This window comes from Lynx canadensis, chromosome B3 (assembly GCF_007474595.2).
Source record: "Lynx canadensis isolate LIC74 chromosome B3, mLynCan4.pri.v2, whole genome shotgun sequence".
NCBI lineage: Eukaryota > Metazoa > Chordata > Mammalia > Carnivora > Felidae > Lynx > Lynx canadensis.
Window position 1 is genome coordinate 40,843,162 of NC_044308.2, and position 14,133 is coordinate 40,857,294.

Genomic DNA, 14,133 nt, shown 5'->3' on the forward strand with positions numbered 1-14,133 from the left:
CTTCGGGTGATTCTGATGCAGTCTTTTGAAAGCTAAAATAACTGAGGGCTGAGGGAGGACTGAGGTGGGAGGGGTCTGGAGGAGGAAGAACAGCTGGGGCCCCTGGAATCACCCGCATTGGCAGGAAGCAGGCCTGGCCTGGGTAGGGGCCAGGAAGCATTAGACAGATCTGGGTTCTGGTGTCGGCTCCTCACCTGGCTGCATGAACCTGGGCGAGGAAGGTGCCTCTCCTGGGCCTCAATTTCTGCACCTTCAAAAAGGAGTCCCAGCTGGGGGATGGTAGGAGATCTCGCCAACAACTGTCCCAGGTTGCCCAGGACCGAGGGCAGTCAGGGACACAGGACTTTCCCTGCTAAACCCACGAGTGTCCAGGGCAAACCGGGATGGTTGGTCCCCCTACCCCCTGTGCAGTACCCAGAGAGCGACACTACTCAGAAGGTTTATGGAGGGAGGGCATGGGTGGATAGCGGGGTTGCTGAGGTGCCCAAGCCCATTCTCGAGTTGCCAGCCCCTCTTGCCACCTGTTTCTTGGGCCCAGTGGACCTGGCAGGAACCTCTCTCACCTGCCTCTTCACTGGTCTAGCTCTGGACACCAGCAGAAAGGGAGACGGGGCCCAGGCCTGAGGCAAGGACGAAAGGTTGGCTCCCCATGGCCGCGTCGCTGGCCCAGTGCCTAGGTCACATGAAATACAATATGGCTGATGCCTCTCAGACCCTGCTGATGCTGCTGGAGGCTGAAAATACCCAGTGCCCTGGCCTGGGCGCCTGCCTGACTCTTCCAGGCCAGGAGTCAGAAGAGTGGCTGTGGTGTCTGTTTACCATACTGCTTGGGTCTCAACTGGGTCTTCGCCACTTTAGCTGGGGCCCAGGGGCCCGTGTGGTGCTATTGCAGGGCCCCGTGGCCTCCCACCTTTCCTTCGGGTTGAGTTTTTTTTAACAGACACCTGAGGTGTAAACACCAATAGAAAAGTTACCGATGGAAGCTTTCTCAGCAAAGTGGGGCGGCTTCTTTCTGAAGACCCCAAGGAACCTCTCCATGTGTTTTGCTGGGGACTGGGGGTGGATTAGGTAATTTGTTTAGGCCTGAGACCCAGAGCCATGGAACCTGCTTCCTCCCAAACTAACGGGGGGATCTGAGGTCACTGCCAAGAGAAACGGAACAGATGTCAGGAGAGATCTAATGTCTCCCTCATTTTCTTCCCCTTTCCTGCTGGGCAGTGCTGTTCACCACGTTCTCCCTCTGGGATGCCCTCTACTCCTTCAGGGTTTCCTCATGAGCAAACTCTCTAGAGTTCGAATGAGACTTCCCACTCCCAGCACGGCCCCACCCCTGCCCAAGAGTCAGGCCGGCTGCAGCCTCCAAAGCCAGGCCAGGCCTCTGGCACCCAGTTCTGACACCTTCGTGGCCAGGTGACTTTCGGCAAGGAGCTGAGCCTCAGTTCTCCCTTTTAAAACTGGGATGACAATATGTTCATTGCAGGGCCGCGGTGAGGAAGTTAGAATGAACTAACGCGCATAAGCTGAATATCATAGGTGCCTAGCACATTGCACTCAGAGAGTGGTTGCTGCATAACACGGATGCTTCTTAGTTACATCATACAGTAAAAGAACAAGAATAAATACATAAATGAGAAACTGGAGCAGGAGGGAGGGGAGGATAGAGTCTCCGTGTAGTATTTCTGCCCCTGGCCACTGCTTTGGTAACTACAAAGCATGGGGTTGGCAAGTGCCTTAACATGATAAAGGGGTCACAGGCAGACAGAGGGAGACAGAGAATCCCAAGCAGGCTCCATGCTGTCAGTGCAGAGGCTGATGTGGGGCTTGAATCCAAGAACCATGAGATCATGACCTGAGCTGAAATCAAGTGTTGGATGCTTAAACCGACTGAGCCACCGGGCACCCCCGCACCTCTTAATCCTAAGAGGCCACGCCTCCTTGCCTCCTCAGCTTCCCCACACTGTGGGCTGGGGTGTGGCCCCCTGGCCTGCATGCAAGGCAGGGTTAGTTAGGAAGTCTCACTGCCCAGCCAGGAGACACGTCCTGCTTTCCATGCATCTGCTCTCCTCCCCCCACCCCCGCCACCCCTCCCCCCCCGCCACCCCTCCCCCCCCCCCCCCCCCCCCCCCCCCCCGGGCTGGAACTCCGTGCTCCTACCAGGACCACCAGTAAGTGCAAAGCAGTCTTGCTGCCGCAGCCGGCCCTCTTCCTACCTGTCTGTGCCAGGGACAGCCTGGGTAGGAGAAGCGATAGCAACAGTGGTCCCACCTGTGTGCCTGCCATGTGCCAGGTGATTTGCATGTGTCATCTTTAGTCTTTACAACAATCCCAAGAAAGAGCTATCTATTGTCTCTGTTTTAAAGGTGAGGGGTACTGAGGCTTAGAGACATGAATGACCTTCCAAAGACAGCATAGGCAACAAACAAACAGGAGAGTTCAGGTTCAAATCTAGGTCTAGCTGGCTCCAAAGCACGAGTGATTTCCACCACATCATGGGGGAGAAGCCTCAAAGTGCACGTTAAGGTCATCCGCTGGGACTGGGGGGAGCACCTCCCCTCACCGGACCTTAGATTCCTCATCTGTGAATCAGGTGATGCCTAAGGTCAGGGTTCTTTTCTCCTGACATCTGACTTCTCGAAGGTCCTTTGCCACCATGGTACCGAAAACAGCCAGGGCCGAATTGTGACACAAGTGACCTGGGTATTTCCTAATTTCCTCTTGTGAGGTCCTTCCTCTGGCCAGGCTGGTGTCTTCCCACTGCCAGACAGCTTGTAACGGGTGGTCACCCCTCCCAGGCTGCTTTGCCCTATTCTCTGAACACTCTTGCCCACGGCCTCAAATAAACCTTTTTTCAGTCTAGTGTCTCATCTCCTTTGCTTTCTGCCATCTCTGAGAGGACCTAGAAGGGAGGCTAAAATGCTAATCTGAAATAAGGAGTGAGGGGCTACTGGACTTTGTAGTTGGATTTTATCAGGAGCCTCTAGAAACAGTGTCTTAACCCAGAAGAGCAAGTGGCCAACTTAGTAATTTCATCAGTGCTTCTCTGGTGCCCTCACCGTCTTGTGCATTCATTGTGATTTTTGCTTTATTTGGTTCTCTCTCCTCAGATTATATGCTCCCTGAGGGCCAGGATTGGACCTTGCTCTCTGGCCAGAGGAAGTGCTTAATGGAGCACCCAGGCCTCCTGGGGGACTGCCTGTGGGATTTGAAGCCACCTCCTGGGTCCCCCCTCCCCATCATCAGCCAGACCAGAATTTATTCCTTTGGTAGCTAAAGCCAGAAGGTGGAAGGAAGAAGGGAGAGTGTTTAGCAATACCAGAAGCATACAGATTTCTTTTTCCTCAGTCTTTGCAATGCTGAGTCCTCCTGGCACTCTAGCCACAGCAAGCTCCCAGAAGCCACGCTACCCTCTTTTGGGCAGAGGAATAATTTTTTTTTTTAATTTTTAACATTTATTTATTTTTGAGAGACAGGGAGAGATAGAGCACAAGCAGGGGAGGGGCAGAGAGAGAGCAAGGCACAGAATCTGAAGCAGGCTCTGAGCTGTCAGCACAGACCCCGATGCGGGGCTCGAACCCACAGACCGTGAGATCATGACCTGAGCCGAAGTCGGCCACTTAACCAACTGAGCCACCCAGGAACCCCGGGCAGAGGAATAAATTCATCAAGAAGTAACTAAAGGAAAGAGAATTTAACATTTATCAAATTCCTGCTATATGCAGGCATTTTTCTAGGTTTGCCTACAAACTATCTGACGTTTACCTGTACCTATTTGGTGATGAGAAAACTGAGGACATAGGAGACTAAGCTATATGAGATAACAAGGCTAGTAGATGGTGGTGCCAGAGCTTGAACTCAGGTCTTACTTTAAAGCCCATGTGCTGCGTGCTCTTTGTAGGTTGCCTCTGGGTGGCTCCTTGGGACGCAGGGGTTGTGGAACTTCTGGAGCTGTGCTTCATTCCAATCAAGACCCAGACATGCCGCCCTAGAGGCTGTGTGCCCACTGGAGCCATCCACCGAGCCTGTGGGCACAGTGCCATGTTACCCTCTCCTTCATCTGTATCTGCTGAACATCCTCAGATTTTTCACAGGGATGCTTGGAATCTTGTCTAAGACCACCAGGTGGCGCAGCATACGCCACGGGGCCTTAACTCCTGGATCTGAGGCTCTGCAGGTTCTTCGGGATCTTCCACCACAGGCCAAGATTCCTCTAAAAGAATCCCAGTTAGCCAAAAACTACAGGTCCCATCCCTGAGAGTCTGGTTTGATATTATGAATTGGGTTCCGAGAATCTGCCATTATTTTTATGTTGCATTTTTAAATTTCTGAATTGGTGAAGTATCATTCACATGGTTCAAAAATTTTCAAGTATGACAAGAGATACACAGAAAAATCTCCATTCACTCCCTAGCAGGTATTTACTACTACTTGTGAATCCTTCTAGAGATTATATATATGTACGTAATATATAATCATCTTTATATAAACTTTATCAACTTTATATAACTAAATCAATTTTATATAAGTTTTATATTGTTTTATTTATTATATAATAATACAGAAGGATATTCTTTCCCCTTTTTTATACAAATGGCTACATATCTTTTTGCTAACTGATTATTATTTTGTTTTATTCAATTTATTCAATTTCAGGCTGAGAACCTGCGTGGCTCAGTCGGCTAAGCGTCCGACTTTGGTTCAGGTCATGATCTTGAGGTCTGTGGGTTCGAGCCCCACATTGGGCTCTGTGCTGACAGCTTGGAGCCTGGAGCCTGTTTCATTCTGTGTCTGCTTCTTTCTCTGCCCCTCCCCTACTCATGCACACTCTCTCTCAAAAATAAATAAACATTAAAAAAAAATTTTAAATATATATCTAATCACAAGTTTTGTGAAGAAGGAAAAGATATATTACAGTCCTTCATTACATCAGACCAGTTACCACTTAAAGCAATAAAGTGACTGATCCGAGCCATATTGTATGTGATCACATACAAATATGAAATGGTTTTGTTTTTTTGTATCTAACAAAAGAAGCAAAATGAATAGATTTAATTAAACTAACAAAATAATGTATTGTTATGCTCTCTAGCAAAACAGGTTATCCCCAAAAAAAATATTAACAAGCAGCAGCTATCGATGTGGCAGGAATAGGACCATGTCAGCCGTGATCCTTACTATAAACATTCACTTGATTTTTTAGTGGCTAATCTCAAATTGTGGTTTTAGGACCTTTCGGGGTCACCAGGTTTGTGATGCTTACTTACTTTGTCTCTCTTTCGGCGATACTTGATTCCCACTTACACAGGCTGTCCAGAAACTTTTGGTCATCATGCTTCTTCCACTCAACTTTCAAGTGATGCCACTCGTTTCCTTAATGGAAGCCAAAGTAACATGATGCCTCCGGTGGCTATGTCTGGTTCTTTCCAGATGTCAGCCAGCCTCTTAGTTGTGGGGAGTCTTGGTTCTCATGATCACCACTTTGGGAGCTGGATCCTTAACCTCTTGTTGTATGATAATGCCAAACACCTGGCTGTACGTTTTCCAAGCACCCTCACGATAGGGTAGCACTCACTGGGTCCCCAACCACAGTTCCCTGTGGAATCTGCTTCCATTGTATGGAGGTCTGTTTTCCTCTTGGGGTCAGAATGTTGCATATTATGTATACTGTTCCACACTTTTTTTACTTAATATAAATAGAGGGATTTTTTTTCCATATCAGCTCATAAAAAAAAGCTTCCTTCTTCTTTGATGCAATTGTATACTAGTCCTCTGAATGGATGAAGCATATTTTTACCAGTTACCTAATGATGGATATTTAGGTTGTTTCCTTTGCTATTACAAATCAGGCTATAATGAATAACCTTGAACATATGTCATTTCATACATGTGTAATTCTGAGGGTAAATTCCTAGAAGTAGAATTGGTAGATCAAATGGTATGTGCATTTAAAATTTTTACAAGTACAACTGAGAACAAACTGAGGGTTGATGGGGGGGTGGGAGGGAGGCAAGGGTGAGTGATGGGTATTGAAGAGGGCATCTTTTGGGATGAACACTGGGCGTTGTATGGAAACCAATTTGACAATAAATTTCATATATTTAAAAAAATAAATAAAAAATAAAAATATTTAATTTTGTATCTAAAAAAATAAAATAAAATAAAATAAAATTTTTACAAGTACAGCAAAATTGCACCTGATAAAGGTTGTACCAATTTATACGTCTACCAGAAAAGTATGAGCGTGTTTGTATCCTATCAACTTCAATGTGATATGTTACCAACTTTAGGATTTTTGCTAATTTGATAATGTAAAAACTGATACCTTAGCACGTCGTATTTTATTATGAGAGGATTTGTGGGATATTTTTGTATTTTTAAGATCTATTTGTGTTCTCTTTTCTGTGCTTTGGGGAGTCTGTCATTTATAAAATTTTCATCACAGCATTAGGCAGCACACAAAAGCACAAAGATGGATATATTTAACTACATTTAAATCACAAACTTCTTTATATTAACCGAGCATTAAAAAGCTTAAAAACCTAAGAGGGAAAAAAAATGTCCAGCATGTATTCCCAATATAACTTGCAGAAGAACTTTGAAAAAGAACGGAAAAGGCCAGAATTTGGACTTTGTACCACCCCTCACCATTTTTAGAGCTTGCAAGGAAAGTGTGCTCATACCGTATGACTCCTCAAAAAAGCCCATTGAAGTGGGTGTTATCATTTCATAAAGACTGTAAGCTCAGAGAGGTTAATTGACCTGCCCAAGGTCACACAGCTGGGGAGAGGAAATGAGGTGTAGTGGCTCTACCACATACAGTTCCTTGAACTATGTAGAGACCTGGGCTCCTGCTCAAGCTTGGCCACAACCTCTAGGCAACCCTGGAGAGGTCTTTCCTTCCTCCACCTCAGTCTTCTTGCCTACAAAACGGCTGGATTTTTAAGGTCCTTGCTAGCTCTAGACTTCTTTGTGGTGGGGATGGTGGAGGAGGGTAGGAGTAAAGTGGGGGATGGGATTTGTGAGGGTGAACTGTGGGGGTGTGTCCATGATGGGGAGGTGGTGAGTATAAGTGTGTTCATGGTGTGTGTACAGCAAGGGCATTTCTGCAGCCAGAGAGGCCCTTCCAGGGAGTTCCTGGGCTCTTACAAGAAGGAACTTCCATCCAGAGCTTCCTCTGACCCCATTCCTGTCAGCAGGCCAGGCCCCTGAGCCATGGGGGACATTGTTTTGTCTCCAGGGCCCACTTGCTAGCCTTTTCCCATTTTCCAGAACTTACTGTATTCAAGTTCTTCCTCGGGCTCTTCTTTCCTGAGTTTCAAGGAAAAGGAATGCCATAAGCTCACCACTTTGAGACAGGTGCAGTTTAAGAGACCCTATAAGGAAAGGCCTCAACCCTGAAGGAAGACAGCCATTGGCAGCAGCTATGGACGAGGCTGATCTTTTCATAGGTACCCAAGTGGGGACTCCTATCCCATAGATGCTGATCCAAGAAGCCTGCCCTGTTAGGAGTCACCTTTCTACCCAGTCCTGGCCCTGGCCCTGGGGACAATCTGGAAAATTGACCTAAGCACAGAGCGGAGGGCAGTAAACTATGATAGGAGCCATGAGATCCAGCCACACAGCCTGCTGGACAGATGACCCCAGGGCCAGGCTGCAGCAGGAGTGGGGCTAGGGAAAATGCTAACCCTACCCCCACTCTCCCCACATGGCACTATAACAGGGGCCTAGTTTGCCCCGCATGGGTACATAACTTGACTAAATGGTCAACGAATATTCTCTTTAAGAAAGAGAATGGACAGAAGGAAGGAGAGAAGGAAGAGAGGAAAGCACTGGATAAAGAAACTTTGAACGTTAAAATATAAAAACAAAACATGATAAAATAAAGGCGTTATCTATAAATACAACATTCTAGAATTCTAAGCAGGCCTCAAACGTCTCTGTTGTTGGCATTGGTCGTGGGTTCTGTTTGTGTATGTGTGTGCATGGGGCTCCCTGGGGGGGTCTGCATCTCCTGGGGCATCATGTGGACAGGGGGTGGGTCAGAGGAAGTCCAGTAGGGGCCCTTCCCAGGCTCTGTGGCTTTCTGGATGACAAGAGCTGACCCTGAACAGGACCTGGCCCTGCATCTGCCTGGAGATCTTATCCTCCCCCCTCCCGAGCTCACATTGACCTCAAAGCAGAATGCCCCAGGCTTGGCCCAGTGTCACGGAAAAGCAGCTGGGGGCAGCTTTCCCAGGCTTCCCGCCCAGGGCTTGGCCCTCAGAGGAGGTGCTGACAGAAGGTCACTGAGGCCTGGCCCAAGGGGGAGGAAATCCTCCAAAGGAAGGAAGTGGAGCAGGGGTCAAAAAGAGAGAGAGAAAGGGGAATGCATCCTTTGGGAAACCAAGCAGCCAGGGTGGGTGAGCTCCCCTCACCACTGAATAAAGACTTGTTTTTCTCAGCATGGGATCGAGGCTCAGAAAATTGACAAACAATCTTAGGACCCTTTGCCGCCTTGGTCCACTTGAATCCTATGAGGGTCATGAAGAAAATACGGCTCTGCTTCTGCCTTCTGGAAGCCCACAGGACAGGCTGTGTCCAACCGAGGTTTAGTAACAGTGCTAGGGGACTGTGGAGATGGGAGTCACTCCTTAAAAATGAGGGGTAACATAGTATAAGATCCCATTTGCACAAAGGACAGGACAGTCAGCCCTCGTCTGTGGGGTCAGATTAGGAGTCACCTCTGGTCAGAGGTCGGAGAGGTGCTGGTGGTGACTGGCAGCGACACGAGGGGACTTTGGGGGCTTGACTGGGATTGATTACACAAGTGTGTTCTGAAAATTAATTGAGGCTATACCAAAGGATTTCAAAATGTGTGACTCTGGCATGTGAGTTCTTTGAGCCGAAGGTAATCAAGGCCCAAAAGACTCAGGAAGAACTTTTTGCCTTCCCCTTATCTGCCCCTAAGAATTTAGATAGGAGGCCTTGTCCAGGAAGAGCACTCCCACCACCGGGAGCAGGGCCTATTTATTCAAATTCCTGTCTGTGTCCCTTTGCCTCTGTGTAGCATGAAAAACATGTATTTACCATTTCATACATGTGGCTCTAGTTCATTGATTTTTTTAAATGTTTGTTATTTTGGGGGTGCCTGGGTGGCTCAGTCAGTTAAGCGTCCAATTTGACTCAGGTCCTGATCTCATGGCTTATGGGTTTGAGCCCTGCTCTGATGGCTTTGACAGCTCAGAGCCTGGAGCCTGCTTCGGATTCTGTGTCTCCCTCTTTCTCTGTCCCTCCCCCGCTTGCACTCTGTCTCAAAATTAATAAACATTTTTTTTATGTTTGATTTTGGGAGAGTGGGTGCACAAGTTGAGGAGGGGCGCGGGGGATGGGGTGGACAGAGGATCCTCGAACTCACGAACTGTGAGCTCATGATCTGAGCCAAGGTTGGACATTCAACCCATTGAGCCGCTCCCCACCCACTTCATTGATCTTAATTGCTATATAGTATTCCTTTATCTGATCTTAACCACAATTCAGCCCTTCTTCTGTTGGTGAATCTTTTTTTAGTTTTGCAAACATCACCACACTGTGCATTCTGGTTCATGTCTCTCTGTGCCCATCTGTGAAAGTTTCTCTGATATATACACTCAGAACTGGAATCCATAGCTCAGGGGCATGAATATCTACAACTCACTAGATACTGCTAAATTGCTCTCCCAACCAGCTCTATCCATTAAGCTCACATCAAGCAGTGTTGAACACGTCATTAACACCCTCCTGAAAATGAGTGCAATCAGGAAGTGTAAATCACTTTCCTTTGGTCTTCCTGTTGGGAACTGAGCAATTTTATTTGACCCTGAAGTACTTTATTCCTGTAGCATTTCCAGGGACCAAGTTGTGCGTGACACGCAGGAGACCTTACTGCCCATTTTTTCCCTACCCTATCACACGATGAGCCAGTAGCAGCTTAATAGCCCTTCATTCCCATTGTATTTTATTTTTTAATTCTAATTTTAGAGAGCATGAGTGGGGGAGAGGGAGAGAGAGAGAATTTCAAGCAGGATCCATGCTTACCACCAAGCATGATGCAGGGCTCAATCCCATGACCCCTGGATCCTTTTTTTTTGTTTTTTGTTGTTGTTTTTTTTTACTTTGGACTTTTATTCTTTAAACAAATTATACAGAATGGAAGGAAAATAGGTTATTTACAGAAAATATCTAATATGTACAGAGAGGAACAAATTTGGTGACAGAAGAGACTTAAGTACATGCTGGCATCTCAGAAGCATTTCTCAAGAGCTTAATTTTATTTTCTTGGATTTTAAGAATGTCTAAGATCCTTCTTCATCCTTGATCTTGGGAGCCAAATAGTACTTTAAATGTCTCCTATCAGCAATTTTATACTCTACAACAAAGGGTACCTCTGCAGACATACTGAGTGTTACTGTAGGAGAGAGTGGAGTGGCTTTTGGAAAGAAGTTCAAGTATCCCAAGTGCAAAAGTTAGCTGAACTGCCTCATTCATGTCGATGGTAACAGCTTCCTCCTCTTTATTGACATTTTCGACCTGAGTAGAAATCAAGGGTCGGATGTTAAACCATTTGAGCCACCCGGGCACCAGTCATTTTCCATTTTAATTCAACAAACATTTATTAAGCATCTGCTGCGAGCAGGCACCAGGAAAACTCAGTGCAGAACAAGACTCCTTTCTGGCCCTCGAGGGGATTACAGTCTGGTGGGCCAGACAGACCCAAGTATGCAAACCATTATCCAAACCACATGAAATCATCCATGAGTTACAAACAAGACTCTGTGGTGCTTCATAGCAGATGTAAGTCTTCATTTTCGTTTAAGTGAGGATTTTTGTTTGGATTCTGTCATCATAGAGTCCTTTTGGAAAGAGAAAATTGGCCACCCAGAGACAGTACCTTTATTTACTGTTAATGCTTGGGTGACTCATTCTGAATGGGGTTGTGGGCAAGAGGTGGTACATGAAGTGTGAGGAAGAGGAGGGTGCAGGTCCTCGTTACCTGAAGTCTGACACCTTTAGGATAACAGCCCCTCCCTTCCTGGATGGAAATTACGATACACAAGGAGCAGAGACACCTATATTAAAGTCCTGGTTCATCAAGTCGGGCCAGTCCTGTCATGTCTGTGGGCCTCAGTTTCTCCATGTTTAGACAGATGAACTCAAGGTTTTTTCTAGGTTTCACACGTGGGCAGTCTGGCCTGCAGCTGGCGTACTGTATTTGTTAGTTTAAAGTCAGATTATTTTCTTTTCTTTAGTAACAAATGAAGGGAAGCAAAGCTAAACCCCTGTCCCTCTCAGACAACAGCTCCTATTCTCCCTGCGTTCCTGTCCCCACCACCTCTGTTGCAGCCCTGAGCAGTGGGAAGTTCCAGGCCGGAGCCATCTCCCACTATCCTGGTCCTGATGGCTCTGAAGCTGGAGGTCTGTCTGCTTCTGAGGACCCACGGAAAATGCCAGGCAAGTGCTGGGTGGGCCTGGCATACAACCTGTGCTCAGCAGCGGTTATGATTTCCTGGCCTTTGAAGGAAATTCCCCACATGATAGGCTGCCTTCTGGAGGCGTAGGGGCTCTGACCATTACTGCCCTTTCCTCACTCTCAGGGACCCTCCCAAAAGGGGCCTATGTAGTAGCCCCAGAGGGGAGTAATGTATCCAGGGGATAAAATTTGGGCAAGCCCCTGGGATTCCAGATCCCTGGGTGTACCTGGATGGTATGCAAGGCCTGTCCCTTCAGCCCCGCCCTGCCCTGCCCTGCCCTCACCCCACTTGGTCAAGATGATTCTGCCGATGTCAATGTTTGCATCAGATCCAGGTGCTCAGAGAGTGTCCACCCACAGGCCACTCTGCAGCACAGTCAAGGCCAGTCCCAGATAATCCACTTGGAGCTGGCTCCGGTATCAGCTCCAGCTTCAGGATCAGCCAGGTCACTCAGAACCCTGCCTGAGACTCTCCGTGCATTGGGGCTGGGCTCTGGCTTTGTCCTGGAACAGCTATGAAGTAGGCAGCCTTCCCCACTTGAGGCCCTGCAAGGAAGACAGGAAGTCAGGCAGGTAGGCAAAAACAATGACTAAGCACATCTTCACCCAGGTGTCTCTATCCATCGTTTGGACAACCTCGGACTTACTAGTCCCCCATTTTGGGGATGAAGAAACTGAGGCTCAGAGAGAGAGGTTATTAGTCCTAGTTCAGTCAGCTAGCCAGTAGAAGAACCTGGTTTGAACCTACATTCTGTCTGAATCTCCCAGATTGGGACCTACTTACCCTAAGACCTTAGGGCTTAAGCTCTCTGTCTAGCTTCTGGGAAAATGCATAGAACTAATTCATATGAGAATGAAAATGACTGAAGTAGGGTAAGAGTGAGTATCCTCTTTCCCAGGGGGCTCCAAGGTACAGGCCCAGGTGTGACCTCCCTTGTTCCCCTTGCAGCAGTTCATGGGGGTGGTCCTGGGCCACACAAAGTTGATTTAATTGAACTATTTCTTTTGGGAATTTCCCCTAAAGCTAAGGCATTTCCCTCTCGGTGTCACTGGAAAGGTTAGCTAGGGGAGGAACCTACCAGAGCCTACCTCCCTACCCTCTCTGCCTGGTTGGCCCTAGGCCAGACAAGAGGTCGAGACAAGGATGTGGCAGTTGTGGGGCTTGTTCTGTCTTGCCCATTCGCAGCATGTCTATAGCCCCTACATGGGTTCCTGATCCTTCAGGGTAGGGGGAGGGCAGAGGGTGGGGGTGGGGATGGCAGATGGGGAGACTTGCCAGCTTCACTGTACGGAGCATGGCTTAAAGGCACCTCTGATTCAAATGGGTAAGGGGCGTTAAGGAGGACACTTGTTGGAATGAGCACAGGGTGTTATACATAGGGGACGAATCACTGGAATCTGTTCCTGAGGTCATTATAGCACCATATGCTAACTAACTTGGATATGAATTAAAAAAAAAAAAAACAAAAAAAAGGTACCTCTGATTCCCAGGCCCAGGCCCAGCCAGGAGTCCTGCAAAAGCACAGCTCCCAGGGGCTTGCTGCCATGTCCCTCTTGAAGTCTCTGGGCTTGAGGAGAGAGGGGGAATTCGGGCGACAGATTCTGACAGAGTGGATTTGAATCCTGGCTCTGACACTTCCCACTGAATGCTTACAGGGAATTAACTTCATCATTCTGAGCCTTGAATTCCTCATCAGAAGATGGGGACACTACCTTAATAATAGGCTGCTGTGAGGACTGAAGAGGCGATGCATTGACAGTCTAGCAACTCAAGTGGCGACTCAACTTCAGTAAGTGGCAGTGTCTGCCCTGGGGGCTATGTGGACAGTCAAGAGTGCAGGGATTAACCAGTTGTGCCTGCACCAGGTGTGACCTGCTAGCCATCTCCAGCGTGGTACGTGGTGTTGAATGACTAGGAACTCCATTTTCCCCTTCAGGAATTCACCTGTCCCACTTGTCACTCCCTTGCCTGCATGTGCTTGGATGTCACCTGCCCTTTTCCTCCCCTAGCTAACAAACCCACTGAGCCTCTTAGGGTCTGAGGTTAGCATCTCAAAAGAGCCTGGATTCCTAATTGCAGAAATCTCTCTCCCTCCTGTTTTTGCCTCAGGAGGCACATCACTAAGAGCCTCCCTCGGATGACTGACAGAGAATTCACTTCAGATTTGGGAGTGTGTATAAATGTACGATTTTGAAAAAAGCCTATACTTAGCAAATGACTCCAAGTCTACATGCCGAAATATTAACAGTGGCATTATATACATATGCACATTATATATTATACTGAACTTCATTTCCTTCTTATACATGAACATATTTTTCAGTGAACATGCATTATATTTATAATGAGAACAAAGTCATGTTGAACAATACATTTTCCTTTGTGTAATGGTATCTATGTTGCTTTTTCTTCGAAGTACTGAAATCTGTATTGGCAGGTGAATCAAGTTTAGATTGAATCGCTCAAACGTCTTCCAACCTCCTAACCTCTCCTTTCTCATTTCGGTCTTGTGAATTCTGAAGTACCTTTGAAACCCCCAGTTTCTCTCCCCTTGACTCAACATCCATTTGCTGAACACCGTGCATCTGGCTCTGTGCCAGGGGCTGGGGGATTATGCTGAAGATGGGGTGGTCTCCATCCCCACATGGCT

At 47.4% G+C, this 14,133-nt stretch overlaps 1 long non-coding RNA gene across 1 annotated transcript in view; it reads right to left on the reverse strand.

Moving 5' to 3' along the window:
- Positions 1 to 10,171: 10,171 nt before the first annotated feature.
- LOC115515826 overlaps positions 10,172 to 14,133 on the reverse strand; it is a 33,978-nt gene continuing 30,016 nt past the window's right edge. Inside the window, exon 3 of the long non-coding RNA XR_003969419.1 lies at positions 10,172 to 12,028. This is a non-coding gene — a long non-coding RNA (uncharacterized LOC115515826). The remainder of the gene's footprint in view (positions 12,029 to 14,133) is intronic.